Source organism: Saimiri boliviensis, chromosome 2 (genome assembly GCF_048565385.1).
Source record: "Saimiri boliviensis isolate mSaiBol1 chromosome 2, mSaiBol1.pri, whole genome shotgun sequence".
Classification (NCBI taxonomy): Eukaryota; Metazoa; Chordata; class Mammalia; order Primates; family Cebidae; genus Saimiri; species Saimiri boliviensis.
Window position 1 is genome coordinate 34,100,331 of NC_133450.1, and position 22,259 is coordinate 34,122,589.

The window sequence follows — 22,259 nt, forward strand, 5'->3', positions numbered from 1 at the left end:
GTGCGTGCCTGTAATCCCAGCTACTCAGGAGGCTGAGGCAGGAGAATTGCCTGAACCCAGGAGGCGGAGGTTGCGGTGAGCCGAGATCGTGCCATTGCACTCCAGCCTGGGTAACAAGAGCGAAACTCCGTCTCAAAAAAAAAAAAAAAAAAAAAAAAAAAAATTATCCCAGAAGTATTATGGACTAGGAGGTATCATTATAAAAAGAAATGAGAAAGTCTGAAGATTGTTCCCCTGATGCTTGCAGCTATGCACCTTCTTGAGGTGGGGTGAAACCTGGCTTGAGCAAGCAGCAGAAAGCCAATCGAACATGCACATGTGAGGGCTGATTTTGAAAGTCTAGGGTGGGCCAGGTGATGCTAAAGCATACTTTGAGTGACACTGCCTTGGGGCAGATGGATCATGAAACCAGGAGTTCAAGACACATCTCTACTAAAAATACAGAAAAAAAAAAAAAAAAAATTAGCTCGGCATGGTAGCATATGCCTGTAGTCCCAGCTACTCAGGAGGCTGAGGTAGAAGAATCTCTTGAACCCAGGAGGCGGAGGTTGCAGTAAGCTGAGATCGCACCACTGCACTCCAGCCTGGGCAATGGAGCAAGACTCCACCTCAAAAAAAAAAAAAAAAAAAAAAAAAGAAAGCTATTGACAGAATGGAGTAAAACAAGAATTCAGAAACATCAACTCTCAGAGCCCTCTTTACAGACATGCATTTGAGATTGCCTTTTCCCATGATTAGCATGTATGCTTGCCCCCAATTCTCCACAACTGAAATAACCAGACTAAAAGTTGCCTCAAAAAAATGAGCTTGATTTTTCTGGAAAATAACTGCCAAAGATGGATACATTGCATAGTAATGCTCAAATTAACATATTCTTAATAAAAACTTAGAAAAGGGTTGAGGGGGAAAAGTTTGTGTTTTGTTTTGTTTTGTTTTGATGTGTGTTCTTCAAGAGTCCAAACATGCACTTGTTAGGAAGTTGAATAAAGATGTTTCAGTTTAAGGCTTTTCCTCTGTGTTTTAGCCAGAGTCACTAAGTACCCATCCACATATGTGAGCTCACCAATTCTGTCCTTCCTCCTTGGCTTAAATTATCTGTTTCGATTGTATTACTCTCCAAGAAAGATGGCTCCAAGCTCAGAAAAGGTTTCAGTAATTTTTTTTTTTTTTTTTTGAGATGGAGTTTCGCTCTTGTTACCCAGGCTGGAGTGCAATGGCATGATCTCGGTTCACCGCAACCTCCGCCTCCTGGGTTCAGGCAATTCTCCTGCCTCAGCCTCCTGAGTAGCTGGGATTATAGGCACACGCCACCATGCCCAGCTAATTTTTTGTATTTTTAGTAGAGACGGGGTTTCACCATGTTGACCAGGATGGTCTCGATCTCTCGACCTCGTGATCCACCCGCCTCGGCCTCCCAAAGTGCTGGGATTACAGGCTTGAGCCACTGCGCCCGGCCAAGGTTTCAGTAATTTAATTAAGTTGTGCAGAAATGCTGATGCTTTCTGAGGCACCAGCCTGACCATTCTCTGCTCCTTGCTGGTCTCTGAGGGTAAGTCCTGACTGCTGCCTTCCCTTGGCGGGGAGACCACCTCTCCTCCCTGACTTCCACAAGATTTTTACAGTGCCCAAACAGTGTTTGGCCAAACATTCAGACTGCCTGGCTCTGCTACTTACCGCCTATGCCATCCTCAGCAAATTTTTTAAATCCTCTTTTATCTATAAAGTGGGTACACAAGCAATCTACTTCAAAGTTGCTATGAAGATTAAATAAGCTAATATATACAAAGCACTTATAGCAGTGCCTGGCACACAGAAAGCATTCAATATCTTAGCTTTTATTATCAGCCTGCCTAGTAATATTGAAGAAAGTTTTACATAAATTAAGAGCTTAATACCTTTAGAAGCAGTCTCAATCCATTACCACTATATTCGAACCTCACAACAATCATGCAAATGAGACAAGACAATGTTTACGGAAACTTCCTATGGTAAGGAAAAGGAACTAGCTCAACTGCTGACAACGGGAGCTGTTTACCCATCTTCTCTCATTTAGGTCAGAGAACCTGCCTCCATCATTTTGATATGCCACCCCAAACACACACACACGCTAGCAGATGCTCAATAAATCCACAGTGAATTACACTGACTGTAGAGTTGGTTGTGCTGTAAAACACAGCAACCCCAGCCTCATGGCAAGAAGTTGGCAAACCAAAATCATCATTCTTGGGCATTCCTGGCCAACTTGAAGAGAAACAAGAGGGCTGCCTTTCCCAGTCCCCGCTCTGACTCATCCCTGAAAGGATAGGGAGCATCTGCAGGAGAGGGACAGCCAGAAGTCACCCAGAGGGCAACAGCAGAAGTGCTCCTGAACAACCTGAGGTAGCAGTGAATTAGGATAATATGACGGGCATTACCCAGTCCCTCCCACTGGGTCAAATGGGAATCCATGGAGGTGATGTTTCAAAGGCAGATAATGTTGCTTTCACTGACTGAAATGGGAGCTGCCTTTCAGTAGAGTACAGGCCAGTCTATAAATACCAGGGATTGGGCCGGGCGCGATGGCTCAAGCCTGTAATCCCAGCACTTTGGGAGGCTGAGGCGGATGGATCACGAGGTTGAGAGATCGAGACCATCCTGGTCAACATGGTGAAACCCCGTCTCTACTAAAAAAATACAAAAATTAGGTGGGCATGGTGGCACGTGCCTGTAATCCCAGCTACTCAGGAGGCTGAGGCAGGAGAATTGCCTGAACCCAGGAGGCGGAGGTTGCGGTGAGCCGAGATCGCGCCATTGCACTCCAGCCTGGGTAACAAGAGCGAAACTCCGTCTCAAAAAAAAAAAAAAATACCAGGGATTAAAAGGCTTCCTGTGGAGGCCCAGCCGCCATCTACCTAAATACAGAGGCTATCTGGTCCTCCAGGCTCCTCTGTTCCATCCCTCAGGGAAGAAGTGCCATCATTCAACATTATACCCCCTCCAAGGGACCTCCAACCTCTCTGCCACTTCAGCTTGTTTTTTGCTAACCAAACTCTCTTTTCCAAACTCTCACCAGGACCATTCACCCCCAAGTGCCCCTCCACTGCAGCTCCCACCTGGCTGTAGCCTCCTTTCTCCAGGCATTTGTTCTCTCTCCCTCACTACCTCAACCCCCACCCCAACTTTCTAATCCACATTAGATTCTAATCCACTTTATCTGCCATAAAATAACCACAGGCAGAACTGAGCTCAGTGGCTCATGCCTGCAATCCCAGCACTTTGGGACGCCATGGCTGGCAGATCGCTTGAGCCCAGGAGTTCAAGACCAGCCTAGGCAACATGGAAAAACCCCGTCTCTTCAAAAAATACAAAATTTAGCTGGGCGTGGTGGTGCGTGCCTGTAGTCCTAGCTACTGGGGTCAGGGGCTGAGGTGGGGAGGTAGAGGCTGCAGTGAGCCCAGACAGCCCCATTACACTCCAGCCTGGGTGACAGAGTGATATCCAGTCTCAAAAAAAAAAAAAGAAAAAAAAAAAAAAAGAAACAAACAAAAAAAAACCTGCCACAGGCTTTGGAATCACTCCAACCTTGGTTCTAGTTCCAACATAGTAAATTACAGTAATTAATGTTTCAGAGCTCGGTTTCCTGATTTATACAGTGAAGATGGGCCTACCAGGTTAAAGCACTGAGCATGCTGCCTGGCACAGAGCACACATTCAATACTTTCTGCCTTGTCCCGGCCCCAGGGGATTTTTCTTCTTTCTTTTCTGGGATATTCTGATACAAACACTCTTTCTAGGTATCATATCTGCTAAATACAGATCTCTTAACCCAAAGGAATGACTCAAATGTTGCACACTTTCATTACCAACTGTATCTCTGTAGCAAGCATACAACCCCATCAACGGCCTTCAAATTCTACTAGAGAGAGGGCTGGTCACTTTGTACTTTGCCACCACAAATGACCCATGTGGTAAGAGAAAATGATCAGAGGGGCTGGAAAGACAGAGTTAAGAGTCACTTTAGGGCTGGGCACAGTGGCTCACGCCTGTAGTCCCAGCACTTTGAGAGGCCGAGGCGGGCCGATCACCTGAGGTCAGGAGTTCCAAACCAGCCTGGCCAACGTGGTGAAACCCTATTACTAATATAAATACAAAAATTAGCCGGGTGTGGTGGCAGGTACCAGTAATCCCAGCTACATGGGAGCTGAGGCAGGAGAATCACTTGAACCCAGGAGGCAGAGGTTGCAATGAGCCAAGATCGTCCCACTGCCCTCCAGACTGGGTGGCAGAGTGAGACTTTTTTTTTTTTTTTTTTTTTTTTAAAAAGAGTCACTTTGGGCAAGAGTAAGGAATAAAGTTATCTGTAAGGTAAGAGCAGCACTCCCATGAGACTAAGGCCCCCCCCAAAAAAGAGTCCCATAATCCCACATTTACATGTAAAAAAATATTTAAAATTAACTCTGACAGCAAGAGCATTTGCCTTTTACCAGAAATACCACCTGGTTCATTTCTGATAATGCCCAGGCACAGCTTTACATAGACCAAGGACTGCCTACAGTATGTCCCTAAAAGGTGGCATCCTAATGACAGCTCGAAGGCAGTGTGCCATGCCTCTCTCCCTGATATCCTAAAGCTGCTCCTGCAAATTCATGATTAGGCCTAAAATAAACTCAGAGCTTCACTCTTTTCTAAGTACCTTCTCCAAAACTTTCAGTCATCACTCTCAAAATCAGAATTAATTTAAGCAAGACTATCTTCAAAAACCAGATAAATACTAGAGCAACATAATAAAGGTCCTGAACAACGCGTGTTTTAGAGGGACTTTTTTATCGTGGTGGTAGGAGGGTTACTTCTCCAATTCTTATTTTGCAATTATTTAAGAGTAAGAGGGTCCCTTCTATGAGGTCTTTAACATCCTCTAGGATCCACCTGTTGGCAGAGCAGAGTCCTCTAAAGAAGTGCAATAGACCAGTCGCAGTGGCTCACACCTGTAATCCCAGCACTTTGAGAGGCCAAAGCAGGAGGATCATTTGAGGCCAGGAGTTCAAGACCAACCTGAGTAACATAGCAAAACAAACCAAAAAAATTTTTTTTAATTAGCCAGGTGTGGTGGGGCATGTTTTTAATCCAACCTGCTTAGGAGGCTGAGCTGGGAAGATCACTTGAGTCCAGGAATTCAAAGCTATAGTGAGCTATAACCAAGCCACTGCATGCCAGTCTGAGCAACAGAATGAGATCCTATCTCAAAACAAAATGAAAAAAAAGTGTGGTGACTTGGTTGGTATTAAGCATGAAAAAATGGGTGCTTCAAAGGTAGGCCCGCTCATATTTTTCAGATCATGATGGGGAATTATTAAATGTAAACCCAAAACCCACAGCAAGGAGATATTCAAAGAATATCTATGTTGAAAAATGAAAAGTGAACTACAGGGTTTGCCAGGCATCATTAAATGCAGATTTGGAGAAGGGAATATTTGAAACACATGCACAGACAAAAACTATCAAGTGCTGCAAGACTCTGTACAAATATGCACGTGTCATCTTCCAGTTCACTGTGCAAACTGAGATTGGTAAAATTTAACACTGCATTGCCTGTATTTTTAACTAATAAGTATTTCATGACCCCTGTGCAGCAGGAAGAGAGCAGGGCAAATGTGGGAAGGTCTGATAAGCAGAGAACAGAAAGGGCAAGGATAAGAAGTGTACTGTAAAAACCCAAGGTGGGAAGGTGGTAAGCTGGGGGCTTAATGAGCTCTGGCCCCAGGGCTGAGTTTGAGGAGGAGAATCTCACACTCTCTGGAAACCATACTGAGCAGAAATCACTCAGGGCTTTTTTTCCCCTCTCAAAATGCAAATATATAGAAAAAGAGCCCACAGAGAAGCTCAAAACCTATTTCCCGCCAAGACTGGCTTCAACTCAACCATTCTGTCCCATAAACAGGCAGATTGTTCTAGGAGCAGATAGAACACCATGGGAAGCACTTAACTGGTATAGGGAGAGGCCTTCCCTAGAGAAGCAAAGTCATCCTCATGCAGGCCATCCAGGATGAAAGTGGAAAAGGATGAGCAGAATCAAGTGGTGTGGCTGTCAGCGTGGACTCCAGCAGCAGGGACAATTTCACGGAGAAGGCTACGCCTGATTTTATAGATGTGACAGAGTTCAGAGAACTGAGCCCAGGAGGGGAAAAGGAGGGAATGTGCCACCTACAAGACCAGTAGGACACGGGAAAAAAGGAGAAAGAAAACAAGCCCTTGCCTTTGGTCATTCTGGATGTGGTCCTAAGCTGGCTTCTCTCACTCAGACCCACCAAACACACTGACCCTTGCTAACCCTCTCTGTCCAGACTGGCCATGTTCTGCTGTTTCACATCCGCAGTCCTGGCCAGTGCTTCCTGTCTGCACATCCGCAAGGCCTCCGTGGTTTGCTGCCACCCACTGATAGGGGAACACTGAAATATGAAGACTATGTAGGCGTCAGCCATGTTTCTGCTGCTAACTCAACATCTAGCCATAGGAAAAGTCTCCTACTACTCTGTGCCTCCTTTTCTGTAACTTTAAGGTAGATAAAACTGCCTCCTCTCTTCAAGCATAGTTTGAGGATAAAAGTTGGTAACAGCTAATATTTACCGGGTACTTACTATGTGCCAGATATTGGGTTCACCGCTTAATCGTCTAGTCTCATTTAATCCTCAAAACCCCCCATGGAATAGACACTACTCTTAACTCCCAATTTCAGTTAAAAAAGCTAAAGCTTAACAAAGTTAAGAGACTTACTCAAAGCCACGCAGAACATCTAACACTACAAAAGGGTCAGCCACTAATTAATACTTCCCCAATTCTTTTTTTTTTTTTTTTTGAGATGGAGTTTTGCTCTTGTTGCTCTTGTTGTAATGGCACGATCTCAGCTCACTGCAACCTCTGCCTCCCGGGTTCAAGCAACTCTCTTGCCTCAGCCTCCCTAAGTAGCTGGGATTACAGGCATGCACCACCATATCTGGCTAATTTTACATTTTTAGTAGCAGTGGGGTTTCTTCATGTTGGTCAGGCTGGTCTCAAACTCCCGACCTCAGGTGATCTGCCTGTCTCGGCCTCCTATAGTGCTGGGATTACAGGTGTGAGCCACTTGAGTATCGTTCAGTTGTCAGGCACTTATCCACCTTTTTAAATATCCTATTTCATTTGATTTTCATAAAAATTCTACAAGGGAGTACCTTTAAATGTAATTTTTAAATTATTCAAGTTATACTTGCCAACAGTAAAAAATTCAAATGAAACAAAAAGCAAGTTTAAGAAGTTTAATCCTTTACCATTCACATCCAGAATTCCCCACACCAGGCAATCATTAATATTTTGGTAGTTATCCTTCTATAGATAGATAGTGTTAATATCATTTCTATCCTACAAATGATAAAAGTATCCAAGAGGTTAAATTTGCTCAAGGTCACATAGCTGATACATAGCAGAACTGAAACTGAAACAGGGTCACTCTGATTCCATGGATACTTTCTGAAAAATGTGTTACTAGGCAATGCTGTTGTTGTGTGGACATTACAGAGTGCACTTATATAAACCTAGATGGCATAACCTACCTATACACCTCAGCTACATGGCGTAGCCTAGGCTACAAACCTGTATAACAGATATGTTACTGAATAGTGTAGGCAATTCTAACATGATGGTAATTATTCATGTATCTAAACATATTTAAACAGAGAAAAATACAATAAACTATGGTATAAAAGAGAAAAAATGGTACATCTGTATAGGGCACTTTCCATGAATGGAGCTTGCAGGACAGCAAATTGCTCTGGGTGACCAAGCAAAGAGTGAGTGTGAAGCCCTAGGACATTACTGTACATTACTGTAGACTTTATGAACACTGTACACTACATTTAAAACATTTTTTCTTCAATAAATTAGCCTTAGCTTACTCTGACTTTTTTACTTTATAAACTTTTTAATTATTTTAAACTTTCAGACTCATTTATAATAACCCTTAGATTAAGACATACAGATGTACCAAAATATTTTCTTTCTTTATATCCTTATCTATAAGCTATTTTCTAGTTTTAAAAAATCTTTTGTTAAGAAAAAAAAAAAAACTAAGATACAAACACACACATTATCCTAGGCCTACAAAGGGCCTCATCTATAACACTGTCTTCTACCTCCACATCTTATCCCACCAGGAGGTCTTCAAAGGCAGTAACAGAACTGTCATCTCCTATGACAATGCCTCCTGGAGTACCTGCTGAAGAATCTGCCTGAGGCTATTTCACAGTTAACTGGTTTTTGGGGGGGTTTTCTCTAAGTAGAAGGAGTACAGTCTATGTTGATGACAAAAAATATAGTAAATACAAAAACCAGAGACATAGTTATTATCATCAAGTATTATGTACTGTACATATTTGTAAGTGCTAGACTCTATTACAACTGGCCATGCTGTAGATTTGTTTACACCAGCATCACCGAAAACAGGTGGGTAATGCACTGTGCTATGACCTTACCATGACTACAATGTCACTAGGTAATATAAATTTTTCAGTTCCATTATAATCTTACAGAACCACCATCACATATGCAGCAAAATATCATTAGACAGTGCATGACTGTATGCACATGTTCATATTTTTGTTGCATGAGTACACAAAAACATGCTGACCTTAGAGTACCTGTGCCGAGATGGGGATGGAAGAACCAAAAAAGGGGCTATTGCTATCATATTGCTGTTTGCTGTTCCTTGGCAAGTTAATCAAGTCTGCAATTCTAGGAGGTTTCCCATCTCTCAACATGTTCTACCATACCAGTGTCTCATTTAGCATTCGAGCCCCTGCTGACTTAACATCACTACTATATACAAGTACAGTTGCTGCCAAATGCATACTGGTTGCCAAAGATCTTACCTTTCTCATTCGTAAAATGGGACTACGATCTTCCTGACAGTATGAGGTATCTTACATGAAAGCAGTTTGGCCAGGTGCTATGGCTCACGCCTGTAATCCAAACACTTTGGGAGGCCAAGGCAGGTGGATCACTTGTGGTCAGAAGTTCAAGACCACCCTGACCAACATGGTGAAACCTCACCTCTACTAAAAATACAAAAATCAGCTGGGCGTCATGGCAGACACCTGCAATCTGAGCTACTGAGGAGGTTAAGGCAGGAGAACTGCTTGAACCTGGGAGGCAGAGGTTGCAGTGAGCTGAGATCACACCACTGCACTCTAGCCTGCACAACAGAGACTCCATCTCAAAAAAAAGAAAAGAAAGCAGTGTGTAAAATGAAGAAATCTTTACTGCTATCAATATGGACGTCCAGTCTCCATAGTAAACGCAGGGAAACATAACCCGTCCTCAAGGAGGTTGAAATTTATGAGAAGAGACTAACCAAAACAGTGGGCCAGGCATGGTAGCTCATGACTATAATCCCAGCACTTTGGGAGGCTGACGCAGGCAGATCGCTTGAGTCCAGGAGTTCAAGAACAGCCTGGGAAACATGGTAAAACCCCATCTCTACCTCTCTAAAAAATTAGCCGGGCCTGGTGTCGCATGCCTGTAGTCCCAGCTATTCAGGAGGTTGAGGTAGGAGGATTGCTTAAGCCCAGGAGGTCAAGGCTGCACTGAGCTGCAATGGTGCCACCATACTCCAGCCTGAGTGACAGAGCAAGACCCTTTTTCAAAACAAAAACAAGCCAAGAAAACACTGGATCACCATATAAAAAAGTATAATTAAGTGTTAAACTTAGTGCTGCAAAGAATTCCTGTGGGGAGATAATTAGCATATAGGAAAGAGCATCTGATAAATACTTGATCAATTAATGAGTTCAGATGTGGTACTTGTAAAACCACCCCACCTGTTGCCTTAACATTAGCCTCCTAATACCTTCACTATTCACAGAAAGTTATACCAACACTAAAAGCCCTGAAATCTGTTCATTCTACCATTGTTCACGTATAACCCAAGAAAAAAGCATGTCAGCATTGGTACAGAGCACCCTTCTTTCAATGATGTGCTTTTAAAGAAGCATGGACAGACCTTCAGAGGAGATGACCGACACAATTATATAATTCCAGAAGTAGAACTGTCCCCCAAAAGAGCTCAATTGTGGAGAACAAAGAAAAAAGTGTTAACTACTTCCTTGCTTGCAGCCTGACACACTGGATACTAAACTGCAGAGGCAGAGGTGTAGGTTGGCTTTCAGGAATGAATGATGCCTCTCCAAGGCTTTTAAAAGAACAGAATTCTAGAAGCAAAGACCTGCTACCTAAAAATTAGCAGGGATGACTTTCTGGTCTTCACCCCTGTAATAAGGGAGTCCTGTAGTTTGTTTTTGACTGGCCTTGCTAAAACATTCTGGACAACCTCCAATACCTCTTTCCTTCACCTTCCACTGCCATGGTTCCTGAGCTTTTCTTTTCCTGCCACCAGACAGGGTGAACTTGCTGAATGTTAACAGCTTTTTAACACCGTTTAATTTGTTTTTCACTCAAACCAGGCCTCCCTCCAAATGTCTCCATTTTTAGAATTTCATCAATAATACCACTCTTTCATTCCTTGTCATCAAGGCTCATGGCCTCAAAGTCACCTTGCCCTCCTGTACTTGTTATTTTAATCCCCTACACCAGGTCAATCATTTATTAATCATTCAATTAATCCAGGAGGGGGTACAAGGAATTGGATGAGACAGTCACTGAACTCAGGGAACTTCCAATGTCAGCCTGAAACCAGGGCCTACATAGAGATGGCTATCCAAAGAGATAAAATATAAGAGGGGGGGGCCTTTGTTTACTGGGAACTAGATACTTTACTGCCCCCAGCAGGTTGTAAAGCCACAAATAAGGAAGAGACCTCACAAATCAACATTTCTATCTAAAATTGAGGCTTGAGAGAGATGGAAGAAGAAAAAAGATTACCAAAGGAATTCATTCTACTGATCCTCTCTATTCCCCTTCTCCCAGTCCTTTTCCCTTTAATTAAAAATAGGATATGTCAGGGTCTGAAAGCATTAAAAACTGGTTGATTAAATTGCCAGAAAACAGGAATCCTCAAAGGAGATCAAACTCCTAGAGCTAGCTCACTGCAGAGAAAGACAATTCATTTCTTTAATAGGGAGCCTAAGGGGAAGTCTCTAACCATACTTTTCAAGTTCTTCCTTCCAGAGTGACTGTGGTTTGGAGCACAGAAATAACTGACAAAGCCTGAGCCGTCAAGCTGAAAGTCTGCTGTACACAAACGATTCCTCCAACACCACTCTCAAAAACCTCATGAGTATTCCCCATCTGCTAACTCCATGCCAGCAAGTACTATGTCCATTTTGTTCTTTGTTCACAACTGTATACCTAGCGCCTAGAACAGGCATTCACTAATTATTTGCCAGACAACTAGACTTACTTCCCTTTGGTTTCTGCAGCAACCACCTACCAGTCTCCCACCAGCCTGACATCATAGCATAACTAGATTATCAGCTCACAAATTATTATGACTTGAGGGTACATATAAAGGAAAGATGGATCAATGAATTTTTATGAAACTCAGAGCCTATTTTTCTTACTATTCTGTTGTGCAACAAGCAAAATCCCCACAGAACAGAAACAAGGAGGGAGATAGTCTTCCCAAGCCAGAGTTTCCACCTGAAGGCAGATGGAGGATTGATAAAGGGGTAGACCAGATAACATACCATTGGTTAATTGTCTAGCAATGCCTCAAGAATGACAACTGCAGCCTGTAATCCCAGCACTTTGGGAGGCCGAGGTGGGTGGATCACAAGGTCAAGAAATCGAGACCATCCTGGTCAACATGGTGAAACCCCATCTCTACTAAAATACAAAAATTAGCTGGGCATGGTGGCGCGTGCCTGTGATCCCAGCTACTCAGGAGGCTGAGGCAGGAGAATTGCCTGAACCCGGGAGCCAGAAGTTGCGGTGAGCAGAGATAGTGCCACTGCACTCCAGCCTGGGTAACAAGAGCGAAACTCTGTCTCAAAAAAAAAAAAAAAAAAGAATGACAACTGCAACAGCAGCACCCACTGAACACAAGACTCTGTTCACTGGCTTTCTGGGATGGGGAAAGCCAGTATACATGACCTGCTTCCTTCCTGCCTGGTTAGGAACATACAGTTAGAGATGTGCGTTCACGCTGCATTTAGTTGGGTAGCTGATTTCATATACAATAAGCCCAAGGAAGTCAGGACCACAGCTCTGAAGGGTTTGCTCGGTTAAAGGGGTGTGGAGGAGGGATCAATTCTCCCAGATGGAGAACACATCCCATTGGCCTGGGGTCAGGTAGGTTTTTTTCTTTGAGACAAGATCTTAACTGTGTCACCCAGGCTGGAGTGCAGTGGCGACATCATAGCTCATTGCAGCCTTGACTTCCCAGGCTCAAGCAATCCTCCCCTCTTCAGTTATCCAAGTAGCTGGGACTACAGGTGTGTGCCACCATGTCCAGTTAATTTTTAATTTTTTTTTTCTGAAGAGATGGGGGCGCTCACTATGTTGCCCAGGCTGGTCTTGAACTGGTCTTGAGCAATTGTCCCACCTCAGCCTCCCAAAGTGCTGGGATTACAGGCCTGAGCCAACATACTGGGCTAGGGGGCATTTATGAATGGCAAAGATACACAACACAGAGATTTAAAAGTTAAGCAGGCCGAGCCTAAACACAACACCCATTTCTTAAAGTGAAAGCAAGTTTATTAAGAAAGTAAAGGAATAAAAAGGATGACTACTCCATAGGCAGATCAGCCCTGAGGACTCTGCACCCATTTTCTTTCAGAAGAACTGGACTTAAAGACTCATTTCCTTTGTAACTTCACTATTAGACTCAAAACTACAATCACAGAAGTAACTTGAATTTGTTCCCAACAATATGAATGACGATACCCTGCTGGACTCCCAATCCCTATTTCTGGACCAGGCCCAGAGGATGGGGAAAAACAAAGAAGTGATCACACTGGGACAGAAAAGCAGTAGACTAGGCATCAGGAGCCCTGGCTTCTCCACTAGCCCTTTCACCTCTCAGGCAAGTCAGCTCTGAGCATCCATTTCCCATCTGCCTTTCTATAAGAATAAGTACAACCCCAAAGTCCCATTTTTCCAACTTTAACATTTCATGAGCCTAGAGTCTCTCTTCACATACTTTGTTGTGCAAGGAGTTTTGGTAGCATCTAGATATCAAGAGTGAAGAATTTGGATCTTCAAATAACAGTCTTGTCTCACTTCACTCAACCTATAGAAACTCCTAGAATTTGGGAGTCGAATTTGCATGAACAGGTAGGGCCTGTTCCAATTCACAAAATTTTCGGCAATGAGTTTTGGCAGGGAAGTTATGGTTGCATTCACACACATTTATACCCACACACAGGAGGAATCTTTCTAGAAGAACTGATCCTTGGCCTTGGTTAAACATATAGGAACCCAGAGAAGATTATTCATGTTCCTAGTTGTTGTCTGTCTTGCTGGACAAAGGGCATGTGCCCTATTCCTCCTGTTTTTCTGTGGTGTAACCATCTTGACCCTCTGTTAAACCATTAGGAAGCCTGCATATGCACACTTTCAAGAGCTTTTAGTAGGGATCTAGGAACAAGGAAAGCAAGACTAGCTGTTGGTCACAAGTACTAGTACAGGCTGAGTATCCCTTATCAGAAATGCTTGGGACCAGAAATATTTCGGATTTTGGAATATTTGCATATACATAATCGGGTATCTCAGAGATGGGACCCCAGTCCAAACACAAAATCCATTTATGTTTTATATACACCTAATATACATAGCCTGAAGGTAGTTGTGACTGTGGCCCAAAACATGAGGTCAAGTGTAGAATTTTCCATCATGTGGATGCCCAAAAAGTTTAAGATTTTGGAGCATTTCAGATTTCAGATTAGGAAAACTCGACCTGTGGTTCCAATCAGAACAAGGGCAAAAGAAGACATTCTTTTGCAGTATTTCATTAATATGGTTGGCATGATGTAAAACCACCCAGGGACACATCCTGTAGAGGAAATGACACTCCATGCAGCACCATCTGCTCCTTTTTTTTGTCTGGCATGATCTGTTTTTAACCTCAGGTTACACCTGAAGTCCACCTGGAAAAGCCCTGTGGGAGCTGCTCTAAAGAGCACTCTTTCTCAGATCTACACTTTCAGGGCACTCACAGCCCCTCTCCCTCCTCCCTACCTTGCTGGTGGGCTCTCTATTCAATAGGCATTCCACTCCCCAACCTAGCAGAAGCCTCTGAGCATGTGCACAGAACCCTGGCATGGAATTTTTCACAAGAAAAGGAAAAGCCTCTGAGAACTATAAATCACATTTGATAAGGAAGGCCCTGGGGGTTCACGGTAAATTTCTCTCTATAAAACACAAAGATGAGATTTAGAGCTGAGGCTTCACATTGAAAATCCTTTTTTTTTTTTTTTTTTTAAGTAGCAGTACATGTGCACTGAATTTAGGCACTGCTGTGTCTGTCACCTCTCACCAATGGTTAAAGTTCTGCACCAAATATTTGGAAACAATGCTACTGGAGAGTTCAAACTTAAAAACAGAATTTTCTCTTTCTGTTTTTGGGTTTTGGATTTTTTTGGTGGCATCTTTTCTTGATTCAGGGCAATATCCACAATACCATAGCAGGACCAAGAGTTTACTCTAATAACGCTATTCTTCCTCAAACAAACTGCATAACCGTGTAGAATGTTAACCTCAAAGTGCAGATATGGATGGATGCAGCTTTAAAGATGCCTCCTTGAGAAATGAAAACATATACCCCCACAGAAAAACTTATACGCAGATGTTCTTAGCAATATTATTTATAATAAAAAAACAGAAACAACCCCACTGTCCATCAGCTGATGAATGGATAAACAAAATGTGGTATATCAATACAATAGAATAGTATTCAGCAATAAAATGGAATTAAGTACTGGTACACACTAAAACATGAATAAGCCTCAAAAACATTATCCTAAGTGAAAGAAGTCAGTTATTAAAGACCACATATTATATGATTCCATCTATATGAAATGTCCAAATAGGCAAACCTATAGAGAGAAAAGGAAGATTAGTGGTTGCCTAGGGCTAGGTGGGATTGTTGAGAAATAGGGAGTGCCTTTCGGGGGTGATAAAAATATTCCAAAATTAGATTATGGTGATAGCTGTAAAATTCTTGGAAATAAACTAAAAACCACTGAACTGTACCTTAAATGGGTGAATTTTATGACATGTAAAAAAAAAAGCTAAATGAAAAAAATACAAAGTTGAATGTACAGGTACTACCAACTGAAGATGGAGAAAACAAAATACACATCATGTTTATGTTAGAGTGGTAGAATCATGGTGATTTTTTTCCCTTCCACTTTCTAAGCTATCTGTAATCTTGTGCCTCCCCACCAAAAAAACACCTCAGTCTTCCTTCAGTTTGCACAGACCGCTATAATTTAAAATGCAAATCAAGCAAAATCACTTTGTTTCCTTTTTCAAGTTACCTTTACAAGCCTCTGTCCACTTTGCTGAGCTCAACTGAGAACAATCTAAAGAAGGAAGAATCAGATAAACAGGCTCTTATGCCATTCCCAGAAGCCAGTTTCATTTTACTCTCCGTCAGAAGCTGAAGCCTAGTCTAGGCAAAGAAAATTTCAGCAAAGACAGTTTACATAAAGGGCAATTCCACGCTCTAATCTTAAATGTCTGTGGCTGAAGGCAAGTCACTGCTGGCAGTAGGTTAGACTTGCAAAGATTAGACATTCCCTCTCCTCTAGAAAGGGTGGCAAGAAAGGGGAGGCTGGGAAAGATCCCTATTTGTCTCTCTTCTCTGAGGTTTTGTATCCAATCTCCAACTGCAGAATCCTGAATCATTTTTCACCATAGAAAATCCTTTTCTGAGTAATAAAGAATTGTCAGTCACCACCTCTGCCGTCTGCAAACCCACTGAGAATCTATTATTGTCATCAGGAATCCCAGGCTAACTTTCCTCAAATCAAGCAAGGAGGCATTGCCAGAAAATAAAATAAAATAAGACACTTGTATATGTGTGTAGGAGAGGGGAGTACATTTAAGGGCACACTGCTATCAGGTAATTTTAAGGATCTACTAACACTGGCAACAGTAACAGGGAACTACATCTGTTTCTGTTTGAGAAAAATGCTTCAGTAATATCCTGTTTCAGGAGTACTGCGTGAATTCTTGGCACACAGCCTTCAGATGTTTCAAGCATGGCTATTTTCCTTTTTTGAGATATAGGAGCCAGGGAGGGAGGGTACATCACAGGCCAACACCACAGTCTGTAAAACCGGTTTCAGTTCTCACTGCTGCACTTCCTGCTGTCGCTGTATCCAGTACCTTCACAGACGCTTAACTGTCCCCAAACCTTGACAGTAGCAGAGCTGACCTTTCACCGCTGAAGTGACCCAGCTCAGTGCCACTGCAAGGTCCACCAGCAGAGTGACTTCCACACTCAAGAAAGAACCAGAGAATGAGAGAGCAAATGGAGGAACCCTGCTGATTTCCAGGCCAAAAAAACTAAAACGGGAAGAAAAAAGACATCACTGCAGATAACGTGAGCACAGGAAGAACACAGGTGGCTAACAGGCTCTGCCACAAAAACCTAAGAGGTTTTTGTTAAGAGTTACCTCTTTCCCCAGAACTTGTACTTTTTCAAATGAAAGGTTCTTACACAGAAACATAAACTTATGCTCATCCAAGGGATACACAATGGCTGTTGCCTTGAATCTAAGCCAGGGGTGGAGTGAACAGATCTTTTTTTTTTTTTTTTTTTTTTTTTCTTTTTTTTTTTTTTTTTCTTACATTTTAGGTTTTGGGGTACATGTGATGAACATGCAAGATTGTTGCATAGGTACACACATGGCAGTGTGCTTTGCTGCCTTCCGTCCCCTCACCTGTATCTGTCATTTCTCCCCATGCTATCTCTTCCCACCTCCCCACCCCCCGCCCCTCCCCCATTTCCCCCCAACAGACCCCAGTGTGTAGTGCTCCCCTCCCTGTGTCCATGTGTTCTCATTGTTCAACACCCGCCTATGAGCGAGAATATACGGTGTTTGATTTTCTGCTCTTGTGTCAGTTTGCTGAGAATGATGGTTTCCAGGTGAGTGAACAGATCTTGATGTTCAAGGACAGTCCACCCGAAGGTTCCTGAGTACTATGGAACTCATGAGAAACCTGGAGACAGAGTCTCTATTCCCCTAGTTTTGCATTTGTCCCAAAGTTTACCCTTAACCAAATGTCCTAATCCTCAACATTCAAGTCTGCAACAAAGCACTGTTTGCTCTCAAAGTTCAAAAAAAAAAGAAAGAAAGAAAGAAAAGAAAAGAAAAAGACAAGACATGGGGCTCCTTCCTCTACTGGCTCCTTCAGATCTTTCTCCTACTGCTTGAGGAAACACCCTCTAACAAGACTTCCATAGTGTCCAGGCAGAAAGAAGAGGGAAAATAGATCCTGCTTGTCAGCTTCAACCAGGGATAACACGTCAGTTCTGGAGCTTAATAATTTGCTTCATGTACGGCAATTACACAACCTGGGCCCAGTAGATCTGCCGACTTTCAGGCCTGCAAGTGTGAACGGTCCCTTGGTAAACGGGAACTAGAGGGGAAAGAAAATCATGTGTGCCCTCTGGCTTTCCCTCTCTGCTGTCAAATGGTTCTGCTTCATTCTCCACAGTTCACTTGTTTGGTACTGAAATGAGGAAGAGAACGTACCTCAATATTTTTTTTTTTAAGATGCTGTATTTCTCAAAGCCCACAAATGACACCAGTAGTAACCTGGTTGTCAGAAGAGCTAAGGATATGAAAAATGGGCACAAGAAAATATTTGAAGCAAAAGCCAAGTCTTTATGTGGAAAATGGACAAGTGTGGAGGGAGTGAAACAATGTTTAGTAGCAATAAATTTGAAAGTTCTAACTTTTAAGAAGCCAGGTGAATTATTAAGTTTTGGAAGGGTGTGTGTGTGTGTGTGTGTGTGTGTGTGTGTGTGTTGTGTGTGTGTAGGGGGAAGGCTGCTGCAGGAATTGCTGTCCCTTTTAAGAAGCCAGGTGAATTATTAAGTTTTGGAAGGGGGTGTGTGTGTGTGTGTGTGTGTGTGTGTGTGTGTGTAGGGGGAAGGCTGCTGCAGGAATTGCTGCCCCAGCAAAAGAGCAAAGGAGGATATCCCCTACTGAGAGATGCACCATTACATAAGAACACAAGTTCAGGCTGGGTGTGGTGACTCACACCTGTACTCTCAGTACTTCGGGAGGCCAAGGTGGGCAGATCACAAGGTCAGTTGCTCTAGACCAGCCTGGCTAACAAGGTGAAACCTCATCTCTATTAAAAATACAAAATTAGCCAGGCATGGTGGCACGCACCTGCAGTCCCACCTACTCAGGAGGCTGAGGCAGGAGAATCGCTTGAACCCGAGAGGTGGAGGTTGCAGTGAGCCAAGACTGTGCCACTAAACTCCAGCCAGGGTAACAGAGTAAGATATCATCTCAAACAAAACAAAACAAAACACAAGTTCAATCACCACACCTCAGAAACTGGCCGGAAAACAAAGTGCTGAGGTCTCTTTATCTGCCAGCCTGCATCAGTAACACCTTACTCTACCTTTCTTCCCCTTCTATCTAACCAAATTCTGGGCTTTCAGAAGGCAGGCCTCAGTCAAAGAAGTCAAACTTGGCCATTTGACAGTGGGTTTGCTCTCAGGGTTTACACACAGAGCACTCTGGCATTGTCCCCATCTAGGTGTAAGTGAGAATTTGTTTCATATGCCATTTCTACTACAGTATCCAAAAAATTACTTACTTACTTAATTACTCAAAAAATCAGGACTCATACCAATACTGTCCTTTGTTTAACTGACTGGGCAGAAGTTCCTTCAGCAGTAAATGGCCACCAATGAAAGTCCAACATAAACCAAAACAAATTGACTGAAAGACTGTGAGTCCATGAGAGCTAGATTCTGACTTACTCAATGAAGAATCGGTAATACCTAGCACAGTGCCTGGCATACATTCTGTATCACATAAATACTTGGGAGTACCAAATGAAAGAATGAACAAATGAATCTTAGGCAAACATACCATCAGTAGGTACCCTGGAAAAAGAGTTTAGAATGCTCGTGATCTGAGAAACAGCCTGAAGCAGCAGTGCTTTGAGAAGGTTTTAGAAAGACTCCAATTTCACTTTTATCAAAACGTAAACAAACCAGAAACTAGCAGTTCAGAGTGTGGGCTCCACCACGAGCTACCTATGTGACATGGGCAAGTTATTTAACTTGTTTGGTTTGAATCTCAACTAGAAGAATGGGGATAATAATATCTACCTCTAAAGTCTGTTGTTTATTAAATATGTTCAAGAAAGTAAAGCCCTTAGCACAAAGCTTGGTACTCAAGAACCTTTTCATATTATTGCTGCTTAATTAAATACCTTCTTTCCTGAGGTGCAGACATACCTCCCCAACTCTAAGAAAATTTTAATTTCTGGTTGAATATGCTTCTAGCCAAAAATACAAAGCCCAGAGAACTCAGAAGTCAATGCCAACCACATGTCTCTACTAGCCTCCACTTAATGGTGACAATTTGGGTTGGAATTCCCAAAACAGAAAAAGTGTGTGTGCATAACTCCTTTGTATTTTTTACACCAGAGGAAAGAAAACAGCGAGAAATGAAGTAACTACCGTGAGGGGTGGAAAGACACACTTCCCATCTCTGTAGATCAAAAAAGGAGGTAAATCCCTAGGCCTAATTGAAGCGGGTAATCTTCCCGCACCTCTGAAAGAGCGCACAGGAGCCCAGTTAGCAAGAGCAACAAAGCCCAGCATGTCGCCGGCCACCGAGAGGAAATTCTGTGGGAACAACAGCTTTAGGCCTCTGCCCAGAAGCCAGCTTCCCTTTAACCAGCCCAAGACTTTTTGACGCCTCTTTGCTCTGGGTCTTGCGGTCCCGGGACCATAACCACCTCCCCCTCTTGCTCCTAAATTCTTCCAGGGTAACTTTTCTCCACTTCTGCAGCTCCTCAGCCACGACTCCCATGCGGGAGAGTCAGATCCACACTCACAGCTGGGGTCTCTTAACCAGGAGTGAAAAGCAAAGGCTGTATGTCCGTGCCTACTTTCTGAAAGAAAAGAGCTGGTTTCGGGGAGTCTGGCCTGGTTAAGAAGAGAAGTTTTTGAGATTAAAGAGCAGCCAAGGCGCCGGGGCTCCCGAAAGCTGCCGTGCGCACCGGCGAGCTCTGAGACTTCCTCAGGAAATCCACCCTCTCTAAGCCAGCCCTGCCCCAGCGCAAGCCCCGCAGCTTTATCAGGCTGAGGGCAGTAATGACAGTGGCACAGAGGGCCTCTGCCCACCTCCTCTGCACCTACCGGCACGGCGTGCGGCTCTCCTGGCGCTGCCCGGGCAGTGACGCGGGACGGCGCGCCCCGGACCGCGAGTCACCAAGTTCCCGGCCGCAAACCAGCTGCCTGTCTCCCCAGCCGCGCAGCCCCCACCGCCGGCCCGCCGGCCGCTCCACTCCAGCGCCGGGCTCCCAGCGGCTCGGTTCGCGAGCGGGTGACAGCAGGCAGGCGCGGAGAGGCGCGGGGAGCCGCCGGCGCCGGCTCGGGCTTCGGCCAGCGTTCCTGCCCGGCGGTTACGCTGGCCCCGCGCCCCTGACAGCCAGCCGGGCGCGCCGGTGGCACAATGCCGGCCCTGCCGCCCCCCGGCCGCGGTGACAACTCACCCGGGAGCCGGCAGAGACCTCCGGGAGGGGGGCGCTCACTGCTTCCACGCCGCCGCTTGCGCGCGCCCGCAACCCTTTCAGGTCTAAGCGAGGCCCCGCGTGCCCTGGTCTGGCTCGCGCTGGCCGGCGCTGTGGGCAGAGGAAACGCGCGGGAGGGAGGGAGGCGGCGGGGTGGTCGCCGGCTTCGGAGAGTAGAACGCAACAGTAGCGGCGGCAGCAGCGCCCGCGTCACTGACCCAGCTGTACCGCGCGGGCGGGGCAGGCCCCGCGGAAGGGAGGAGGGGCAGGGAAGGGGCGGGGCTAGGCGCGCACGCAACAGCGCGGGCGTCGCGCCGGCGTCGCGCCGGCGTCGTGCCGGCGTCGCGCCGCAGGGACCGCCCCGCCGGAAGGCTCTGCACGCACGCGCCGCCGGCGGGGCCAGGTACCCGCGGGAGAAGCGACGCGGTTGGGGAGGGGGGGCCTTAAAGAGACGGTCTCTCAGCCGGGCGCGGTGGCTCAAGCCTGTAATCCCAGCACTTTGGGAGGCCGAGGTGGGTGGATCACAAGGTCAAGAGATCGAGACCATCCTGGTCAACATGGTGAAACCCCGTCTCTACTAAAAATACAAAAAAATTAGCTGGGCGTGGTGGCACGTGCCTGTAATCCCAGCTACTCAGGAGGCTGAGGCAGGAGAATTGTCTGAACCCAGGAGGCGGAGGTTGCGGTGAGCCGAGATCGCGCCATTGCACTCCAGCCTGGGTAACAAGAGCAAAACTCCGTCTCAAAAAAAAAAAAAAAGAAAGAAAAAAAAAGAGACGGTCTCTCTGCGCTGGATTGGGTGGGGCGGGCACGGACCCAGCTTAACCGTGCGGCGGTTTCAGTGTGCTCTCCAGTTCGTTTACTATCATTATTAATTTGCATTATTGAATTGCTATTATTTGTAAAGAATTGTACTGCCCTCAGGTTTACAAGGCTTTTGGCGCATGTTGCCTTGTTAGCTCTTGAATTGCTCGTCTGACCTATCTCCGAAGCAGGTTATTATCTCCCGGTAAAGCAGTACGCCAAACTGTGGTCCCTAGCCTGCTAACATTAAAGCTGCCTGGGGTGGGGGTGGGGGTGAAAATGCAGATTCGGGGCCCACCCACCTGCAGCCATTGTGATTCAGTGGGGTCAGACTTGGGAGTGTGTACTGTCAAAGCATTCCGAAGTGAGTGATCCTTGAGCATACTAAAAGCACACAAGGGATCTCAAGGTTGAGAAAACCGCAGTTCAGAGCCAGGACTGGCAGAGCCCGGGCTAGAACCCTGCCACATTCCTAACTGTATTTCCCCTCGAGCCTTGCCTCCTGGGGCTATTTTCTAGCTCATACTGAGTGAGCAGTTTGTGCACTGTATGGCCACATTGGTTATCTCTCATGCAGTGTGTCCTCAGTTTATGTGTTTACAGGGCCCATGGCGCCTTGATTGGGAGGACTCTGGTGTTTTATCTCTGTGCCCCAGGGCCTTGCACTGTGTCTGTCTCAGAGGTCCTCAGTAAATGTTAAAGCACTCCTACTTGTAAATCAATGGCAGAGTCCACATCTGGACGTACAGACTTTTGTCTTTACTGCAGCTTGT

At 44.8% G+C, this 22,259-nt stretch overlaps 1 protein-coding gene across 2 annotated transcripts in view; it reads right to left on the minus strand.

The window, feature by feature from the left end:
- SUSD6 (sushi domain containing 6) overlaps positions 1–20,933 on the minus strand; it is a 106,434-nt gene extending 85,501 nt beyond the window's left edge. Inside the window, exon 1 of one of the 2 annotated variants that reach the window (XM_074393071.1) lies at positions 20,665–20,933. The gene's annotated coding sequence lies outside the window, so the exon portion shown is untranslated. Of the gene's footprint in view, positions 1–20,308; positions 20,641–20,664 lie in introns of those variants that run through there. The other variant, XM_074393072.1, reaches the window with a different exon arrangement.
- Positions 20,934–22,259: the final 1,326 nt, after the last annotated feature.